Here is an 18,075-nt window from a genome sequence, read left to right as displayed (position 1 = left end):
CCCTCACACACTAGCCCCACTCTGCACCTCCTCCCCCACTTTCCTGGGTTTCATTACCACACATTCCCTTTTTTCTTCTTTTTATACTTGTACCACTTTTACACCTTGTTGCGCTCCTTGCATCTGCTCCAGTGCGCCTGGTTGTTGCCATCTCGTTCCATTCCTTGTTGTATGAAGCTTGTATCAATTTGAGATTTGTCGGGGGTTGGGACTATAAATAGCTGTGTGCAAGTAGCTAAGTTAAGTATGCATATGAGGAGCTTGATGCAGAATTTAAGGATTATCAGCTAGGGATCACAACACATCCTGTGTTTTTGTGTTGAGGTGTGACTCTCGTTTTAGAAGTCACAGTGCCGGTATTGGTATTGTTGTGGAAGTGGGTTTTGGGTACGTTTTGTTTGTCTCTACTGGGCGGGTGTGGGCCCTGCATTGCTTTCCCGGTAGGGGGTGCTCTGTGACGGGAGCTGGTGTGATTTTCTGTCAAAGTTTGTTCCCCGTCATTTGGGCTTTGTCTGTGGTGGCCTCGTGTCGTTCTTTGGGTACTCATCAGCAGGATTTCTTCATGTTTCACATCATGGTTTTCAAGGGAGCATTGGGATCTAGTGTCACATTCCCTCTGGGTTTGTGACATGTCGTGAGTATGAGTGTCAATGGTTTTGTTTCCTTTACAATTGGCTGGTTCGCTTCTCCATCATTCATTTTTCTGGAGTTTAAGGGGCTGGTAATGCAGGTTTCCCTCGGCAGCATGTTGCAAAGTTTATCCACCATAGTAAAGAAGAGCCTCTGTGTCTTTCTCTTGGTTACAGCCCGCTTTCGATTCGTAGGTTGTTCCTCAATGTTTCTTGGTTGGCTGATTGCTTTTATGAGATTTTGGATTTGATTAACTTTGCTCTTTGACTGTGTAGGCCCATGTGGCCCATGCAAAGTGGTATAAAGATGACTACTCTTTCCTTGACCAGTTACCATTTCTCTCCAATCCGGCCTGACATGTAGTCTAGCCGATTTGCTTTGCAATTGTTGTATCCTCCTCGTAGGGTGTTTTGGAATACCCCATGAGATGATGTGAAGTTATCGATTCTCGATAGAGCTAGGGATTTGGTGGATAGCGATCTGTGGCAAGGTGAGGTAGGACATAAACTGTCTGAGCGTGTAGAAGAAGTGTGAGGCGGTTTCACATTAGTATGAGGAGTTTCTTGATCACTGTAGATGTGTAAGGCAATTCCCCACTCCCAGTCCAGTGGCCATGGAATTGTTGCCTTGGTTGCTGGATTTGACGAGATTATCGCTTCTATTTCATTATTTCAATTTTTGTAGATCCCCTAACCAAAGGACTGATTTTTATTTTTTGGCTGATTTTAGGCGGCTCAGAAAAGTTTTTTAAAAAATGACATTTGTTTGCCCCCCCCAATCTCCAACCCTTTTCCCGGTTTTTCTCCAAAACTGGGGGGTTCACACCCTGACCCCGCCCTTGGCCCCTGCCGCCCCCTCCCCAAACCCCCCCACCAAAACGCACACACACAAACAGGAACACCCAACACATACATGCACGTATCGACTTACCCGTTCTCCTTCATGGGCGCTTACAGGTCCTGGCCTGCCTGCCTGTCGGCCTCTGCGCGCACTCGTGCTTGTCACATGGGCTGACAGTTCGATTTAGAAAGACCACTCTGTGTGATCAGACAGCGGTCTTTCTAAATGTTTTTTTTTGGTTGTTGCTTTTTTGAAAACGTATCTTGACCTAATACCAGATTATCATTAGGATTGAGCTTCAGGCTCTTGGCCACCCTCCACGTGCCCTCTTGTGCAGAAACAGTTGCTGATTTTTGCTGCTACTGCTTTCTTTCCCGATCAATTAAAGAGGACTACAGTGTCTTCAACGCAATTACAACAGGCGAGTCTGTATCTTTTGATGATATTCATTAGTGGAGCCATGTAGATATTGAAAAGGCGGGGTAAAAGGGTTTATGGAGGGGGTTTGGGGGGTTTATGGAGATTTTCAATGGGTGTGAGCCGAATAGTGGTAGCCAAGTGATTTCTGGGAATTGGAATGGATCTCATTCATTGTATGTCTGTTTTATGGAGCCCTGTTTCTCCTGTCTTTCTATTAGTGTTCTGTGGCTGATTGTGCCACAGGCGGTGGAGAGAGACGTCCAGGAATAAAAGGGCAGAGGTGGTGGGTTTGTCTTTTGATATTTTGAGTTAATCTCAGATGGAAATGAGTGCATTTCTTGGGTTGTTTGAAACTTGAAGGTTATTAGGTTCAACTGTGTAGTTGTTGAGCAGGGTGTGCTATATTTGAGAAGACCAGACCGTATTTGGTAGTTTATTTTGGGTTGCCTGCTCTTTTTTTAGTAGCGCTTTCGCATAAGCTCTCGAAGACTTTTGGTACTCTTCTTGTGAATTGTGAGGAATTGAGCAGTTTGATAGTATTGTACTTGGGGTTTCTCCAGAGGCAAGGGTGTGCTGAGGAACCAGTTTTCTTATTTGTCAGTCTTAAGGCATCTGCTTGAGTACTTGGTTAGCATATGGTCATCTGGGATGCTTGGCTTGGTTGTCATTAACAGGGACTTCAATCTTGGCTCCATTCCTCAGGGCTGTGCTTATTGTCTACTGTATTATTTACACATTTAAAATAAAGTGATAGGTGGCGTTATCAGTGTTTGCATGGAGAGTGGTGTTGTATTGCACGGTGCACAATATTTTATTTCGTTACTACTTTAAAACAATGTTTTATTATAAGGGTTCTTTAATTGGGTGAGAGGCCTCGGTGATGGTGTAGTGTAGTTTCTTGACTTTTAGAATTTCAGAGTTGTAGTGGCGAATGTCTTTGTGCTGCCTTGTCTTTCTGGTGCCTATATTTCCTTATCTTATTTTCTAGTATTTGTTCCATGTGTTCAGGTTATGTAGATGGGGAGGAAACTATCTTGGTGGGGTTTTTTGGTCTTTTCTTCCACAAGACAGTGAAGCTGTTTATTGGTAAAAGGATATCCAATCCCTCTATTGTCTCATTCTGGAGTCTGTTTTTTGTCTCAATTCTGATGGTGCAGTGACTGATTTGGCTTGTCTTCAATATGTTTTTCCAGTTCTTCCAGACTTGGTGTTCGCCAGCGAGACCTGGTCGTGGTTGTTTGGCCTTTATCTATGGGGAATGTATTTATTGGTGTGTTGATGCTGGAAGGTATCGTGAGATGTGGCCGCTCCATTGCAGTGAGATTGGGCTGCGAGGATGATATCAAACTTCTGTGAAAGAAAGCGGCGTCCAGTGTGTGGCCTTCAGTATGTATATCTTTTTGACATGTGTTTGCTGTTGAAACTGGCTATGTATGAGCTCAGCAATATGGAATGGCATCTTTGTTAAAACCAAATATTGATGTCTCGGAGTATGGTTAGGTGCTAGAATTGTACCATGAGTTTTTACCATGTCAGATGGCTGTTCTGTGAATGTTGCAGGGAGGTTGACTGTACAGCTGTGTAAAAGATAGGTAGATGTGGTGGTTCAGTGCAATATGAAGCAGTAGTCATTCGCAATCTGGGAAGTCTGTGTGTTCCAAACTCAGGCTCTTGAGGTGTTCTCTGTGAGCCACGACTATTCTTCGTCCTTCCTATCCGATGGACTTTAATGAGTTTAAATTTGCAGGGGGTGAATTTGTGCGCTGTTATCTTGTATTTGTCGGATCGCAGTTTACTTTATGAATTGTATGTCCTTTGCTTCATTGGCAAGAAACTCGTGCTTCGAGGGGATTGGGTCCTCCGACGTATTCCATATCTATGATATGTAATCACCACAGCTGTGCTGCTTCGGAAACTTTTTCGGCGTCTGCGTCGATGACGTCGATACGCCGTCGTCGAGGACGTCATCCGATGTGATAAGTAGGACGCACGACGCCCATAGCCTCAGTTCCGTTTTTTCCACGAACGTGTTGCTTCGTGTTTCTCGGTTCTAAGCCTCGACTCTTTGGAGTTCTGTTCTTTCTGGTTCTTCGAACCTGTTCGTTTGTGAATTTCCTTCGGCGATGTCTTCCACTTCGTCTTCAACCCCGCGTCCGGGCTTTAAGAAGTGCGGGGAGTGTGGGTCCAAGATGTCGGTGACTGACTCGCACGACGCCTGCCTCTGGTGCCTCGGGGAGGCCCACGACACGGATGACTGTATCGACTGCCAGTCGCTCACGTCCAAGGCCTTACGCGAACGTAAGAAGAAGTTGTCGGTAGGTCGGGTGTCCAAGCCCCGGAAGTCGAAGTCGGCGGGGCTTTCGACGGATGATTCGAGGGGTGACTCTCCGCGTCATCGTCGGAAGTCTCGTCGGTCTTCTTCTAGGAGTGGGTCTCGCCACTCCTCAGCCTCTTCGAGGCATTCTCGGAAGCGCCGTCACCGGTCGACTTCCAGGTCCTCTTCCGAGGATTCTGCACGGCACGTCGGTTACCCCACCAGCCGTGCGACGCCGGAGGAATGGGCTTCCTTCGGGAAGAAAATGTTGGCGATTCTTGAGTCGCAGGGTACTCAGCCGTCCGCGCCCCCGAGTGGGGTCGGCCGTGTGAGGTCGAGAGACGCCGCTCGCAAGAGTGGTCGGCACGAGTCACGGGAGCGGTCCCGTTCGGACAAGGAGGCTCGTTCTCGCCGTACCCGTTCGAGACCGTGTGCTCCTGTGAAGTCTTCGAGGAAGACATCGACGTCTGAGGCGTCGAGGGCGTCGACAGGCTTTCTCGAGGCTCCGGCTTCGAGGACGTCGTCGAGGCCGTCGACGATCAGGTCGTTGAGGGACACGCTCGGGGCTCCGGCCTCGAGGGCTGTGTCGACGCCGCCGATACTGGAGGCGCTGCATCTGACGTCGACGCCGATTTCCTCGACGTCGACGCCGATTTCCTCGACGTCGACGCCGATCCTCTCGGCGCCGTTGCCGGTTTTCTCGGCGTCGGCGCCGATTCGCTCAACGCCATCGACGCCTTTCGTGTCGGAGGTGCCCCGTGTCACGGGTGTGCCCCCTAGGAAGGCTCTGGTTAAGAGCAAGCACTCTCGGGTGCCTTTTCGCCACCTGGAATATATTTCGGAGGCGGATGAGGATTCTGATGGCCTGGTTCCTAGTCAGGTGCCAGATGAAATTGTCTCGGGCCATAGTCAGTTTGACGATTTGAGGCAGTCACTGCATGATGCCAGTGGACTGGACACCTCTCCGGAGGTGGAATTTTGTAGGCCTGAGCCTGGCTCCCATGCCGATTCCTCGTACCGGTGCCTTAAGGCTAGGGTGTCTGAGTATCTGGGATGGTCTGCTCCCCCAGGGGAGTTTGTGCAGGATGATCTGACGGACATCCTTGATGTTGGTCCCCCAACTGACCTGGTACTGCCGTTCCATATGGCTTTACAGAGAAGGGTGGCGGCGGCTTGGACTGCTCCGGAGAGTCTCCCGGCGGTGGGCAGATCCTTGTCGCGTAAATACCGTCCAGCCAGTAGCGACCCCTGCTACTTGACCAGGCACCCCACTCCGGAAAGTTTGGTGGTGCAGGCGGCCACCGCCCCGGCAAAGCAGGCGTCGTACCTTACCATCCCTCCTGATAGGGACGACAAACGTTTTGATGGCTGGGCGAAGAAAGTGTTTTCTTCTGGTGGTATGGCGCTTCAGGCGGCCAACTCCATTTGTGCCTTGTCACGTTTCACACACACTCTGTGGAACTGTGTTGCGTTAGCGGCTGAACGTATTCCCGAAGGGGATGAACGGGATGGTTTCCTTTCTATGGTCCAGGATGGTAAGGATGCCATGTGTGAGTCCGTTCAGTCGGGTCTGGACTTGGCTGAATGCGTCAGTAGGTCCATGGCGGCGAGCACCGTGATACGCAGGTTTGCGTGGTTGCGGAAGTCGGGGTTTGCTCCTGATGTGCAGTCCCGGCTCCTCAACATGCCCTTTGATGGTGAAAACCTTTTTGGCAGCAAGGCTGACGAGAGCCTTGAGAGGTTGCAGACCTCAAAAGCTGCAGCGAAGTCGTTGGGCGCTGCAGTTCGCCAACCTCCGCCTTTTCGTCCTAGGGGACAGCAGTGGAGGGGTGGTTCCTCTCGCTATTACTCATCCTTCAGTAAAGCGAGAGGAGCTGGCAGTCAAAGAGGCCAACGCAGGGGTACCAGAGGTGGACGACAGGGTACCCGTGGTGCCAAGGCCGCTCGGGCAGTTGCCTCTTTGCCCTCAGGTAACGCCGCAGCCGCTCCCACTCAGTCGTGAGGCCATGTCCCATGGTTCGCCGGTTGGGGGAAGGCTGGCGCAGCATCTTGTAGAGTGGCAAGCCATTACTTCAGATGTGTGGGTTCTGGAGATCATAACCCACGGCTACTGTCTTCCTTTTCGGCACAGGCCTCGCGACAATCCACCGGGGAACCTCTCTTTGCAGAGTCCGGATCCGCTCCTTGCGCAGGAAATTCAAGCCCTGCTGGAGAAAGGCGCCATAGAACTGGTGCCTGTAGCGGAGAGGAACAAGGGATGGTATTCCCCTTATTTTTTGGTTTCGAAGAAAGACGGGGGATTGAGACCCATCATGGACTTGCGCGGTTTGAACAAACTCCTCAGGAAGGACAAGTTCAAGATGGTTACTCTCTCTCAAGTCCTCCAGGCCCTTCAGCTTCAGGACTGGTTGGTGTCACTCGACCTCAAGGATGCTTACTTCCATGTGCCGATCCATCCCAAGCACAAGAAGTACCTGAGGTTCGCGGTTGGCGACTCGCACTTTCAGTTTCGGGTCCTGCCGTTCGGATTGTCCTCCGCCCCGAGGGTTTTCACCAAGCTCATGGTGGTGGTGGCAGCGCATCTCAGGCAAGGGGGGATTCACGTCTACCCCTACCTGGACGATTGGTTGATCAGGGGGAGCTCTCCCGAGCAAGTCCTGGATCATCTATCGATCGCCTGTCGCTCCCTTCACAGGCTGGGCTTCTCCCTCAATTTAAAGAAGTCCCATTTGACACCAACACAGCGGCTCCAGTACATCGGAGCAGTGCTCGACACTTCCCTGGGGCAGTGTTTTCCTCCCCAGGTGAGGGCTCATCACATTCAGCAGATGGTGCACAAGTTTCAGCATGCCCAGACGCTCCCAGCGTTCGAGTTCTTGAGGTTGCTCGGCCTCATGGCATCCTGCATTCTTCTGGTGCCAGAGGCTCGCCTGCGGATGAGATCTTTGCAGTGGGCACTCAAGACGCAATGGTCGCAGTCCTCCGGCAGGATGTCGGACTCGATTCAGGTGCCGTCCTCGGTCGCCCGGGACCTTCTGTGGTGGGCCGTCGAAGGCAACTTGATGAAGGGGGCTCCATTTTGGCTTCCCTGGCCGGAGGTGACGGTCGTGACGGATGCATCCCTCACGGGATGGGGAGCTCATGCCAACGGGCTGACAGTCAGCGGTCGTTGGTCTCCGTCGGAGTCCAGACTCCATATCAATCTGTTGGAGCTGAGGGCCGTCAGGCTAGCCCTGAAGGCTTTTCTGCCGTCTGTGCGAGGGAAGAATGTCCTGATCCTGACGGACAACACAGTGGCCATGCACTACCTCAACAAAAAGGGGGGGGCAGGGTCACTTCCTCTGTGCAGAGAGGCGATGCAGCTCGAGTTCTGGGCCATCCAGCAGGAAGTTTCGATCTCGGCAGTTCATCTGGCCGGAGCCGAAAACGTGACGGCGGACGCTCTGAGCAGGCAGAGCGCAATCTCTCACGAGTGGGAGTTGGCTCAGGAGATTCTCCTGGAGATCTTCGCCCTTTGGGGGACCCCTCAAGTGGATCTCTTCGCCTCCAGTGTCAACCGGAAGTGCGAAAGGTTTTGCTCGCGGGAATTTCCTCCAGAAGGAGCCTTAGGAGACGCGTTCGTGGTGGAGTGGTCATTCCCGCTGCTGTACGCGTTTCCTCCAGTCCCCGTCATCCCGCAAGTGCTGCAGAGGTTACGGAAGTTCGGTTCCCGGATGATCCTCATTGCCCCGGCGTGGGCTCGGAGGACGTGGTACCCGGACCTTCTCGACTTATCCGTCTGCCCTCCACGTCGTCTTCCCTACCGAGACGATCTGCTCTCACGGGAGGGGGGTCAGGTTCTCCATCCAGAGGTCAGATCCCTCAACCTTCACGCTTGGCTTCTGAAAGGTTGAGGTATAAGGATTGGGACCTCCCTGAGGACGTGATGGAGGTGTTGCTTTCGGCCCGAAGGCCGGCAACAAAGTCTCTGTACCGTTGCCGTTGGCGTAAGTTCTGCGACTGGTGCAGAGTTCAGAATGTGGATCCTTTTGCATGTGACATCCCCATGGTTCTGTCCTTTTTACTTTCTTTGGCCCACAGGGGCTTGCAAGTGGGTACCGTTAAGGGTTACCTGGCGGCGCTGTCCATCTTTAAGCGCTCGTCTGAAGAGTGTTCTTACTTTAAAATCCCTTTGATTTCACAGTTCCTGAAAGGGCTCACTAATGTGTTCCCTCCGTCACCTTTCCTGGTGCCCGGTTGGGATTTAAACTTGGGTTTTAAGTTTCTTATGGGTGCTCCGTTTGAGCCTTTACATTCTTGCCCTTTGAGGCTGTTAACTCTGAAAACTGTGTTTTTAGTTGCGGTTACTTCCGCTCGCAGAGTGAGTGAGTTACAGACACTTTCAGTTAAGCCTCCCTTCACTGTATTTCACAAGGACAGGGTTGTCCTTAGAGTTCGTCCTTCTTTTCTTCCGAAGGTAGTGACGGAATTTCATTTGGCCCAGAAGGTTGTTCTTCCGGCATTCTATCCTCCTCCGCATCCTGGTAAGGAAGAGGAGAGGCTCCATAGGCTTGATCCTAGGAGAGCTTTAAGCTTTTATGTTTCACGCATGTCCCGGGTCAGAGTGGATGATCAACTCTTTATTGGTTACGCTGGAAAGCGTTTGGGGCAAGCTGTGACGAAACAGACTTTGTCTCGCTGGATTGTTTTGGCCATCTCGGAGTGCTACCGTTTGGCGGGTAAGGACCCACCGGCTGGCTTGCGGGCCCATTCTACCAGGGGTATGGCTGCGTCTACTGCCCTGCAGAGGGGTGTTCCTATTCGCAACATCTGTGATGCAGCCACCTGGGCTTCAGTACATACATTTGTACATCACTATTCCCTTGATTCCATCCGGGCACAGGATCTGGCCTTTGGCAAGGCGGTCCTTTGCTCTGCTATTTGATTGGCTATTCTACATTTTGATTCTAAATTCTTTCCCTCCTCCTTGCTTTGGTACTGCTTTGGGAGTCTGTCATAGATATGGAATACGTCGGAGGACCCAATCCCCTCGAAGAACAAGTTACTTTCTTACCTGGTAACGTTCTTTCGATGGGATGGTCCGACGACGTATTCCATATCGCTCCCGCCCGGCCTTCCCCGCTGCAGAATTTCTTTTGCGATTGCAGCTTACGTTCCGCAAGGCTTTGTGTCTGACTGGCAGTTGACTTATGTCACACGTTCTGGGGGGAAAAAAACTACAACTGAGGCTATGGGCGTCGTGCGTCCTACTTATCACATCGGATGACGTCGGACGTCGGAGGAGGTCCTCGACGACGGCGTATCGACGTCATCGACGCAGGACGCAGACGCCGAAAAAGTTTCCGAAGCAGCACAGCTGTGGTGATTACATGTCATAGATATGGAATACGTCGTCGGACCATCCCATCGAAAGAACGTTACCAGGTAAGAAAGTAACTTGTTCATCTCTGCTCTCTTGCGATATGGGGCGAACATTGATTAGGCTGCTGTTTATCCGTGCTGCAATCTTGATGACTTGAGGCTGCTCAGAATTCTGGCAGTGTTGCTTCCTCGTTAAACAGGTGTAGTGGGTTGCATGTTTGGTCATTAGGTTAATAAGTCTCCTGGTCTTTTGCCATAGCTTGCAGCTATTTTGTGAGGAAAGGAGTATTGGAGGCTTGTTTTATGGCTATGCAATTCCACACATAAGTGTTTAAGCAGTGTATTGTTCTCCTGCTATTGGTGTTCCCAGACTTTTATTTTCCCTCTGGTGATCACAGTCCAGGTGAGCCTTTAAGGATTCCTTGGTGTCTGTATTCTCCACTGTTTGTGCCTTTCCTGCCAATTTCTCTTCGCCAACTCCGTGAGTGTTTGTGGCGATATGTAGATTGCTCACAAGAGATGTACGGTATTTTGGGTCTGGCCTGCACGGGTTCACGCCAGGTGGCATTTCAGTTGCTGTTGCTGGATGTGGTGGGCATTGGCTGTTAGTTAGATGTTGTTTTACGGTCAGTGGTCTGGATGTTCGCCAGTTCCCTTCTTTAGAGCAGATTATCGTTCTACTTTGTATGAAACGGGTCAAGTGCATTTATTTGGCAACTTGTAGCCTTTTGCTTGATGTTTGTCTGGTGCGTATATTGAGCAGAGTTCCGTCCTTTACATATAAAGAGGATTGCTGTTCTGGACCATGTGTGAGGCTGGCCCTGGGTGTATATTAGACAGCTTGTCATTCCGCTGTGTTTTTATATGTTGGTCCGTCCCTGCAGATTCCGTCCTGGTCCTGTCAAAGCACGTGTTGTTTGAACTCATATAGCAAACATTCACCCTAAAGCATCATGGCACTCACCAAGCAGGACGGGCAAAAGAACAAAAAGGAAGATGATCGGGGTGGAACGCAGGAACAGGGGAAGAGAATTCCAAACCCTGGCCGCAGCAACTGAAAAAGCGTGGCTACCCATAATGGAAAGTCTGACCCGAGGAATTTGGACCAGGAAGGCAGATTGTGATCAAAGTGGTCTCAAGGGAACATAAGGGGGGAATTTAGTCTGCAAATCTTCTGCGCCACGTTTTATAGAAAGCTCTGTGTACAATGCAGAGTGGCTTGAAAAGGACACGTTTCTCCACTGGGAGCCAGTGAAGCTATCAAAGAGGAGACAACATATGTGCACCAAAAACCAGGGTCGGGGGCGAATAACAGACCTGGCCGCAGCATTCTGAAGGAGCTTCAGACGGTGCATGAGATACACAGGTTGAGCAAAATCTAGTGCATTGCAGTAATTAATATTGCTGATGTACAAGAGCGGCCACCAAGAGTGCCTGAAATTGCACAGGAATAAACAGGAAAACGTTCTGTAGATTTTAAGTTTAAAATAGCCAGATTTACAAACCAAAGCAACCTGGTCGCACATAAAGAGAGAAGAGGAGATTTTAACCCCCAGATCCTTAACGGAGGAGGCAGGGGAGGGAAATGGCCAAAAGTCACGAGTTCAGAAGGGCGTAGGGTCCAGTTTGCACATCTCGGTCACTCCTTGCTTCGTGGTGAAGAGGCTTCAGCTGCAATACTTTGGTCTTGCAGTGGTCCCCAAGCTGCTGTGACACTTGCAGTGAACTCTCAATACTGTAGCACCTTCGAGGGGCACGCTGCCTGTGTAGTAGTTTTTTTTTTTTCTTCTTCTGTGCTGCCTTCCGTAGATGCCATAACAGATTGCTTGGATGACAGACACGTCTTCAAACATTTTCCTAAAATGCTGGAGGTGCATCCACGTCAGCGCTGATGAAGGACCCCTTTATTTGAAGTAACTAGCTTGTCAGGCGAGCTGCGTGGGTGCTAGGTGTGCAGCATGGCGTTGCATTGTGTGGTGCAGGCCTTCAGAATGCGGCATCTCAGAAGTAATCTCTGATTAGTATGTGGTGAACCAAAACAGTAAGTTATCTTTTTTTGTTAAAATGCTAATTGAATGTACAAGATGCATATAAAACGTGGTCACCAACAATACAGCCCTGTGCGGGTTAACAGATTGTTCTCGCTCAACGGTTTGTGCATTATTTTAATTGTCAGTATATCCAAATATACGATATTCAGTCTGGAGGCGCTTTTGTTGCTACTGCTCTGTGCATATTTCCTGTGGCGGCCTAGTTATCCCTTCTGTGATGATAGTGTGCACTTCTCCAATGAGTGTGTTGTGTTCCCTTTGCTTTCTCCTTTCTGTCCCCTACAGCCACTGGAGCTATGTTCACTGCACCCTGCAGTGGGAATCCTCGGACCGCTGGTGTGGTTCGGGGGCAGCTGTTTGGCACCGAAATGCCATGTTTTAAAGGACGCTATAGACCTGTGTGAAATTAATAAAATCGTGAGCTCTCAAAACGGGCAAAGCTTGGCTGTTGGTTCCCCCTTGTGGTCATTCTGTATGTTGCGTTGTTTTGACGATACCTTTAGGGAGATCATGCAATAAATGAGTTTGGAAGTGTGGAAACTTTGCTTTGCTCGTTTGTGGTACCAGTTAACCCTCCAAAAGTATTGCGGCCCCTGCACCCAATTCTGCATTTTATTGGAGATGTATGAAGTTCAGGTTGCTTGTAATGTGTTTAGCAAGGGTTGAATAGTGTTGATTTGATGTAACAGAAAACAAGTCAATACCTTAATTAGGCGAACAGTCATTTATTTTGCTTATTTGTGGGCTTTCGTGACATTTCACCACTTCCTCAGGTAGGAATGGAAGGACGCCTTTCAAAAACATTGTAATGCTGAGTTTGCTCCATGCTATGTCTATTCTTCTCTTGATGTTTAAATAATGCGTGTTATTACCCAATGTTCTCATACGATCAGTCTTGGAATTAATGAGAGAGAATCTTTCAACCTGCGAATTGGGCACATTTCTTTCCAACAGTTGCTCAACTCGCTGAGCTAGATTACGGCCTCAGGTGCAGCTTGAGGTATTTGCGTTATCTCTACAGTGACACCAAAGCAAATTCTTATCAACTTGACTTAGTTGCTCCTGGAATAATGTGGCTGCACATTCTAAAAAATACTCGTACTGCAGAGGTTTATCCCAATTAATGTGGCATCTTCCTCCAAATCTGATCACGCAGAAGTAGGACTAATGGTGCCTGTCCCCTCTTTCTAGGGTACTTGTGATTCCATCTGGGTACTGGTTTCCCCGGGATCACCAGGCGCAGGTCAAATCTGAATAGTAAAGTTGCACCGTACAGGGAATGTGCAGATCCCGCTAAAAATATAATTGGCAATTTATTCTTACATTTCAGTCAGTTCGCATAATTTCTTTTAGTCTGCACGTGTTATGTGCTTAAGGTACTAATACAGAAATCCATGTAAGAATTGGTTAGGGAGCTCTGAGAATCTTCTTGGTATGTTCCATGCTGGCCAGGGAGATCTTGGGAAATGGCCTGTATTTCTTGAGTCTGCCTTTGGCGAGTTTGGCTCTTATTCCTCGTCAACGCCCAGAGATTAGACTTGCCCTCCCTGGCCTGTCCACGTTTTCTAGGTCAGGGTCCCTTTCCATTTCTCACCATCCTTCGGATCTTCAGTCCCGGGATCATGCTGGTCGGTCCTCTCTCTTGATACGCCTGCTTTCCTACCCGCACTTCCTTTGAATTGCACCCAGAGCTTTTGCCCCGTCTCTGGGACTGCTCTCCGATACATGCTCCTTCCGACATGGCAATATCTTTATAATAAGTGTATGTTCATTCCCAGTTCTGCAAGACCTTGACAGGCGAGCTGAGGCATTGCTGCCGAAGGCTAAGGAGCTGCAGGCACAATGAGAATGGCCTGTGCCGGCTTCCAGCCAGGGCTGTCCCCGGCTGCATGGCTAGCAGTCCTGGCTTGCTTGCAACACCCGCCTCTCCGCCACTGGAACATGTCATCCATCTCTCCCACAGTCCTTTGCCATATGGGAAAGACCATGCAAATGTGCCTAATTTCCTGCCGCCACCTGCTGGGGTTAAACTTGTGTGTCAATATGTTTGTGAAAACCCTTCAGATGGAAACCATTTTAAAATACAAGTGGAAAGTGAGCCGTGCCTATTGGATGTGTGCTATATTTATGATGCATTTATATTTTGGGCAGCACCAAGAAAATCTTTGGAAAATCTTCCCGAAAGGGTGAGCTCCTTTTCCTCCTATCAAATTCACGGTGAATGTTGACTGTTCAGAAATACGATTTCTTTTTTTATGTTAGTAGAATGAGGAGAGCAAGGTTTCCTGCTCATTCCGCACCCCTGCTTACAGTGAAACAGTATCCGGTATTCACAATTGTACTTAATTAGAGGATTTTTAAAATGGCCATGCATGTTAGAGCAAAATATAGCGAATACAATCCTTTTGATGGACTTCAGGTCGTCAAGCTATGATTAAAGTGCAAACGTTGTAGAATCACTAGACGGAGAGGCCCTTTAAAACGATGACTAAAAAGGACAGGAGAAAATGGGCCTCATTACAAGTTTGGAGGTAGCCTGCCTGTAATACAGGCAGGCTACCTCCAAACTTATGAAAAAATCCGGCACCCGCGAATGGGCAATTACCGGGGTATTCCGGCCTCGGTAATTGCCCTTTTGCGGGTGCCGTAATCGGGTGATCCCCATTCCCAGCTCAATGGAAATGGGGATGCCTGTAGCACCAGCACGGTTCATTACCGTGTCAGTGCTACAGGCATGCTGTGCTCGCGGGTGCCTTTCATTCCGGCAGGTTAGACCTGGCGGAATGAAAGGCACCCAGACTTTGCCGGTCTGGATAAAACGGTGCCGGCAAGCTTACCGGTACCGTTGTATCCGAACTGGCAAACTCGTAATGGGGCCCAATGTCTTCATAGGTGAAATAGTTATGGCTAAAAAGCAAACCAATCAAGCAAAGTTATTGCCCAATTTCACAGCAAGATTCAGCAAATGCATTTATCAAGCAGACTTGACCCAGGGTTACATATAGACGAGAGAGGAAGAATCTATCCCTTCATTGGTGCGGTCCCATTGCAAGACACGAGAACCTTTCCATATACCTCACCCCCAATAGGGAACTTCCTTATTTAAAGGGTGTGTAACAGCGCCGTGCCATCAAGAGGTATTTTTCTATCCCCTTCAAATAAATCGACCATTGATTTTATGGATTTTGGCTCTGGTCAAACATTTGTGGCATATGCCTTTGGCAGAATGGGCAGTTCAGGAAATGTTTATGGAGCTACGATAGCACATCTTTGAACAGGAATCGGGCATCGGCTTAAATAATTACATATGGTGTGTGGCTCAGCACTTGCAGCACAGTCAACCGAGATTCCATGATATTTAAAATGCAAAAACACCCCAGACAAGGGGGAGAGAACTGGAATATTACAAGAGATACATTTTGGATTTCATTCTTCAAAACATTCGCAGGACCAAATTTAATTTAGTTTGATATTTTAAAGAAGCCTACGAGAAGCTTTGCGTCCATTATTTGGTCAAAGTTTTGCCTGTTTGTGGGGCTAGTACTGAATACAAAAATGAAGAATATTTACAACTGGGCTCCCAAATGAGTCTTCGGAGGCAGCAACGTGACCTAGCATTAAAAAGAATGGGGTAGAGTTCTTTTAAGGTTGAATTGGACAGCGATCAATAAACACAATCATTTGAAGGGATCATATCCAGACGCAGGTTGCAAGTTCAGCACCTTTGCAAAAAATGTGATTGATCTTCGGTTTTGCAAGTGTTCTCGATGTATATTGACACAGTTAAATGCACAAAATTGAAATGTATTATTTTGTTAGGATAAATATTCAAGCAGAGTCTTAAAAATATCGTTTAGCTTTCCCCATGGAAATACCTGGACTTGAATGACAAACTTTATTTAGTCAAGTGGCTGATCCTTTAATTCCTTTCAGAGCCGCTCTTTCTGGACCAGCAAAAGCTAGCAATCTCTGCCCATGTCCCATGATCGTTTCCATATCCATGTGTAGCCCTTCCTATCACGTAACCTTCAGGATCCTATGTCACAAGTCCACCACATTGCATGACTAATCCGCACTAACCTGCTGCAGTGTTGCGAAAATGGGCTTTCAGGACCAACTGGGGAAACGCACTCAATGACATCACACTCGAGTGTTTGAAAATGAGACGAAACCAAAACCTCCAGGTGGAACAACCTCACACTCACAAGTCACCTTAAATATGAAAGCCGGACCAGTGACAGGCTGGGCTCGAACACAGAGAAAACACTCGCCCTCTCACACCCCTTCTCACACTCCTCTCCTTACACTGTCACACGCATTCATGTGTCACTGATGGATGAAAGCCTCCGCACGCTGAGAGGTAACCAGCACGAGAAAACACGCACGCCACAATGAGGTGAATTCTCTTTCTGTCTGGAGGTGTGAGGGCACGCTGCACTGCCTGCAGGTAGCCTACCTTTCCTTTTGAATGTGTTCCTAAATAAACCTATTAGGTTGTGCCAACAGGACCACCTAACTTCTAAGGCTCCCTCCACGCTGTTATTAAACACTTTGATTGGCTGTCCTCCTCTTCCTTCCTTCTGGCCAGACTTGGCCTTTTTTGGATGTTTGGATGCTATAGCCAGCTTGGCCCCCTCTGAGGCTGCACCATCCCATCGCGCTCATTATAAAATGACAAAATGTGAAGCACTCAGTGTGCATTTCCAATTTCATGATTTAAGAACTGAAATGATTTACGAGGGTTCCAGACCTATAGTACACACAGTGCCTTTACTTGCCAGTCGTAGCTGAGAGCACCGATCTCGTGTGAAGAGCCACAGTTCGGACTCTACTAATAGTGCCCATATAGCAGGCGAGTCTACCAGCCTCATTCATGATCAGTGTCGGTGGAGCCCCGATAAATGCCCATCTGTACCGTGCCATGTACGTGACATATGTGATTTTATAGAGGAAAATAAGATGACGTTTCAAGCAAAAACCGAATCCTGTTTGAAGAACTTCTGAGGACCAGCAATATCATCATCACTCCCCAAGGGACATTCTAAGCCTAACGCCATTAGAATGCAGGCGAGTGCACTGCATTTATATTTAATCCTACATAACATATAATATTTACATTACCCCATGTGCTGATGTTATTCACCAGCATCCAATCTGATTCCATTTTTCTGCAAAGCCTTATGGATTCTATTCTTCCATTAATGCAACTCTCCACCCCCTTTGTTCTACTTGGTGACTTTAACTTGGATTTTCATGTTCCAAATGACACCCAATCTGTGATTGCAGGCAGTACCCTGAAGGGTTGAGGCTTTGAGATTACCAAAACTGACGCTACTCCCGCAAATGGCTGCACCCTTGATTGGCTCATGAGGGGTACAAATGTCACATTGGAAGCAAGTAGCCAGCCATAAAAAGTAACTTGTCACTTGCCTCCACAGGAAACACTATCTGTCCTGACAAAATGGTGAACACCTATAACCCACGTATTTTGGAAATAATTAATGTTGCAGCTCTTATTCAATCATTCAATCCTAAAATCACAGGTGATATGTACTGTATGCAATATAACTATAACTAAGACATCCCAACTCCTCTCACAAGCAGTGAATATTGGTGACGAATTAATCCTATCTGTGAGGATCTGCCACACTATAGGCCAAAGGAGCATATTACGCTAGACTGATCAGCAAAGCGTCATATTCATCCAGGGAGAGCTTTAAGGTCTTCAGAAATTTAGAAAAGCCATGCAGTGTTTTCTCCAGACTCAAACATTCTAGCAAATGGTGCTACCAAATGAATTCCTCCTTGCAGGGTAAAAAATTGATACCATTTGAAAAAAGATCTGTGGTCCTGACATTGGAACCCTAGCAAGGTTCGAAATTAAGGAAAGCTAAGAACTATTTAGCTCCTGCTTGTAGCCTAGAGGAGCCTGGTTAGCTTGCAACCATCAGCTACCAGGAGCTACTTTTGACTCCCTGAACACACGCATCTATGTGAATTTAACTCTGTGAATTTGGGACAATATATAATCAACATTTGGACACATCTACACGACATTTGCATAGTGGGCCATAAATAATGGACACAATTATATGTTTCCGTCATATGTGGAAGTTAGATTTGCAGGTTATGCACCAGCTCCTTGTTCCATAGTGGTAGCTCCTGGTCATTGGTTGATGCTGGATACCCAGGAGCTGCTTTTAGCTCCTGCTTATCCAATCTTAATATCGAGCCCTGCCTTCGTGCAAGACTGCCATGTTCTTTACTCTGTTCCTTTTTAAGGAGGAGCATGGAGTGAGGAACCCACCTTTACTTGTTAAATCAACCACATGTACTGAAAGTACAACGTACCTTGACAATTTTAACCCGACAAATTGCCCTAGCAGCACGTTCCCATCCCTTATTAAAATTGTAGAGAAGTCCCAAACCCATGCATCACTTAAAACGAATAAACTCGTC

At 48.3% G+C, this 18,075-nt stretch overlaps 1 protein-coding gene across 4 annotated transcripts in view; it reads left to right on the top strand.

The window, feature by feature from the left end:
- AGAP1 (ArfGAP with GTPase domain, ankyrin repeat and PH domain 1) overlaps positions 1-18,075 on the top strand; it is a 1,778,872-nt gene that overhangs the window by 804,388 nt on the left and 956,409 nt on the right. The window lies entirely within an intron of this gene.

Source organism: Ambystoma mexicanum, chromosome 9 (genome assembly GCF_040938575.1).
Source record: "Ambystoma mexicanum isolate Mex_15411 chromosome 9, UKY_AmexF1_1, whole genome shotgun sequence".
Taxonomy (NCBI): Eukaryota; Metazoa; Chordata; class Amphibia; order Caudata; family Ambystomatidae; genus Ambystoma; species Ambystoma mexicanum.
Note: the sequence above shows the minus strand (reverse complement) of the source record. Positions and strands in the feature narration are given on the sequence as shown.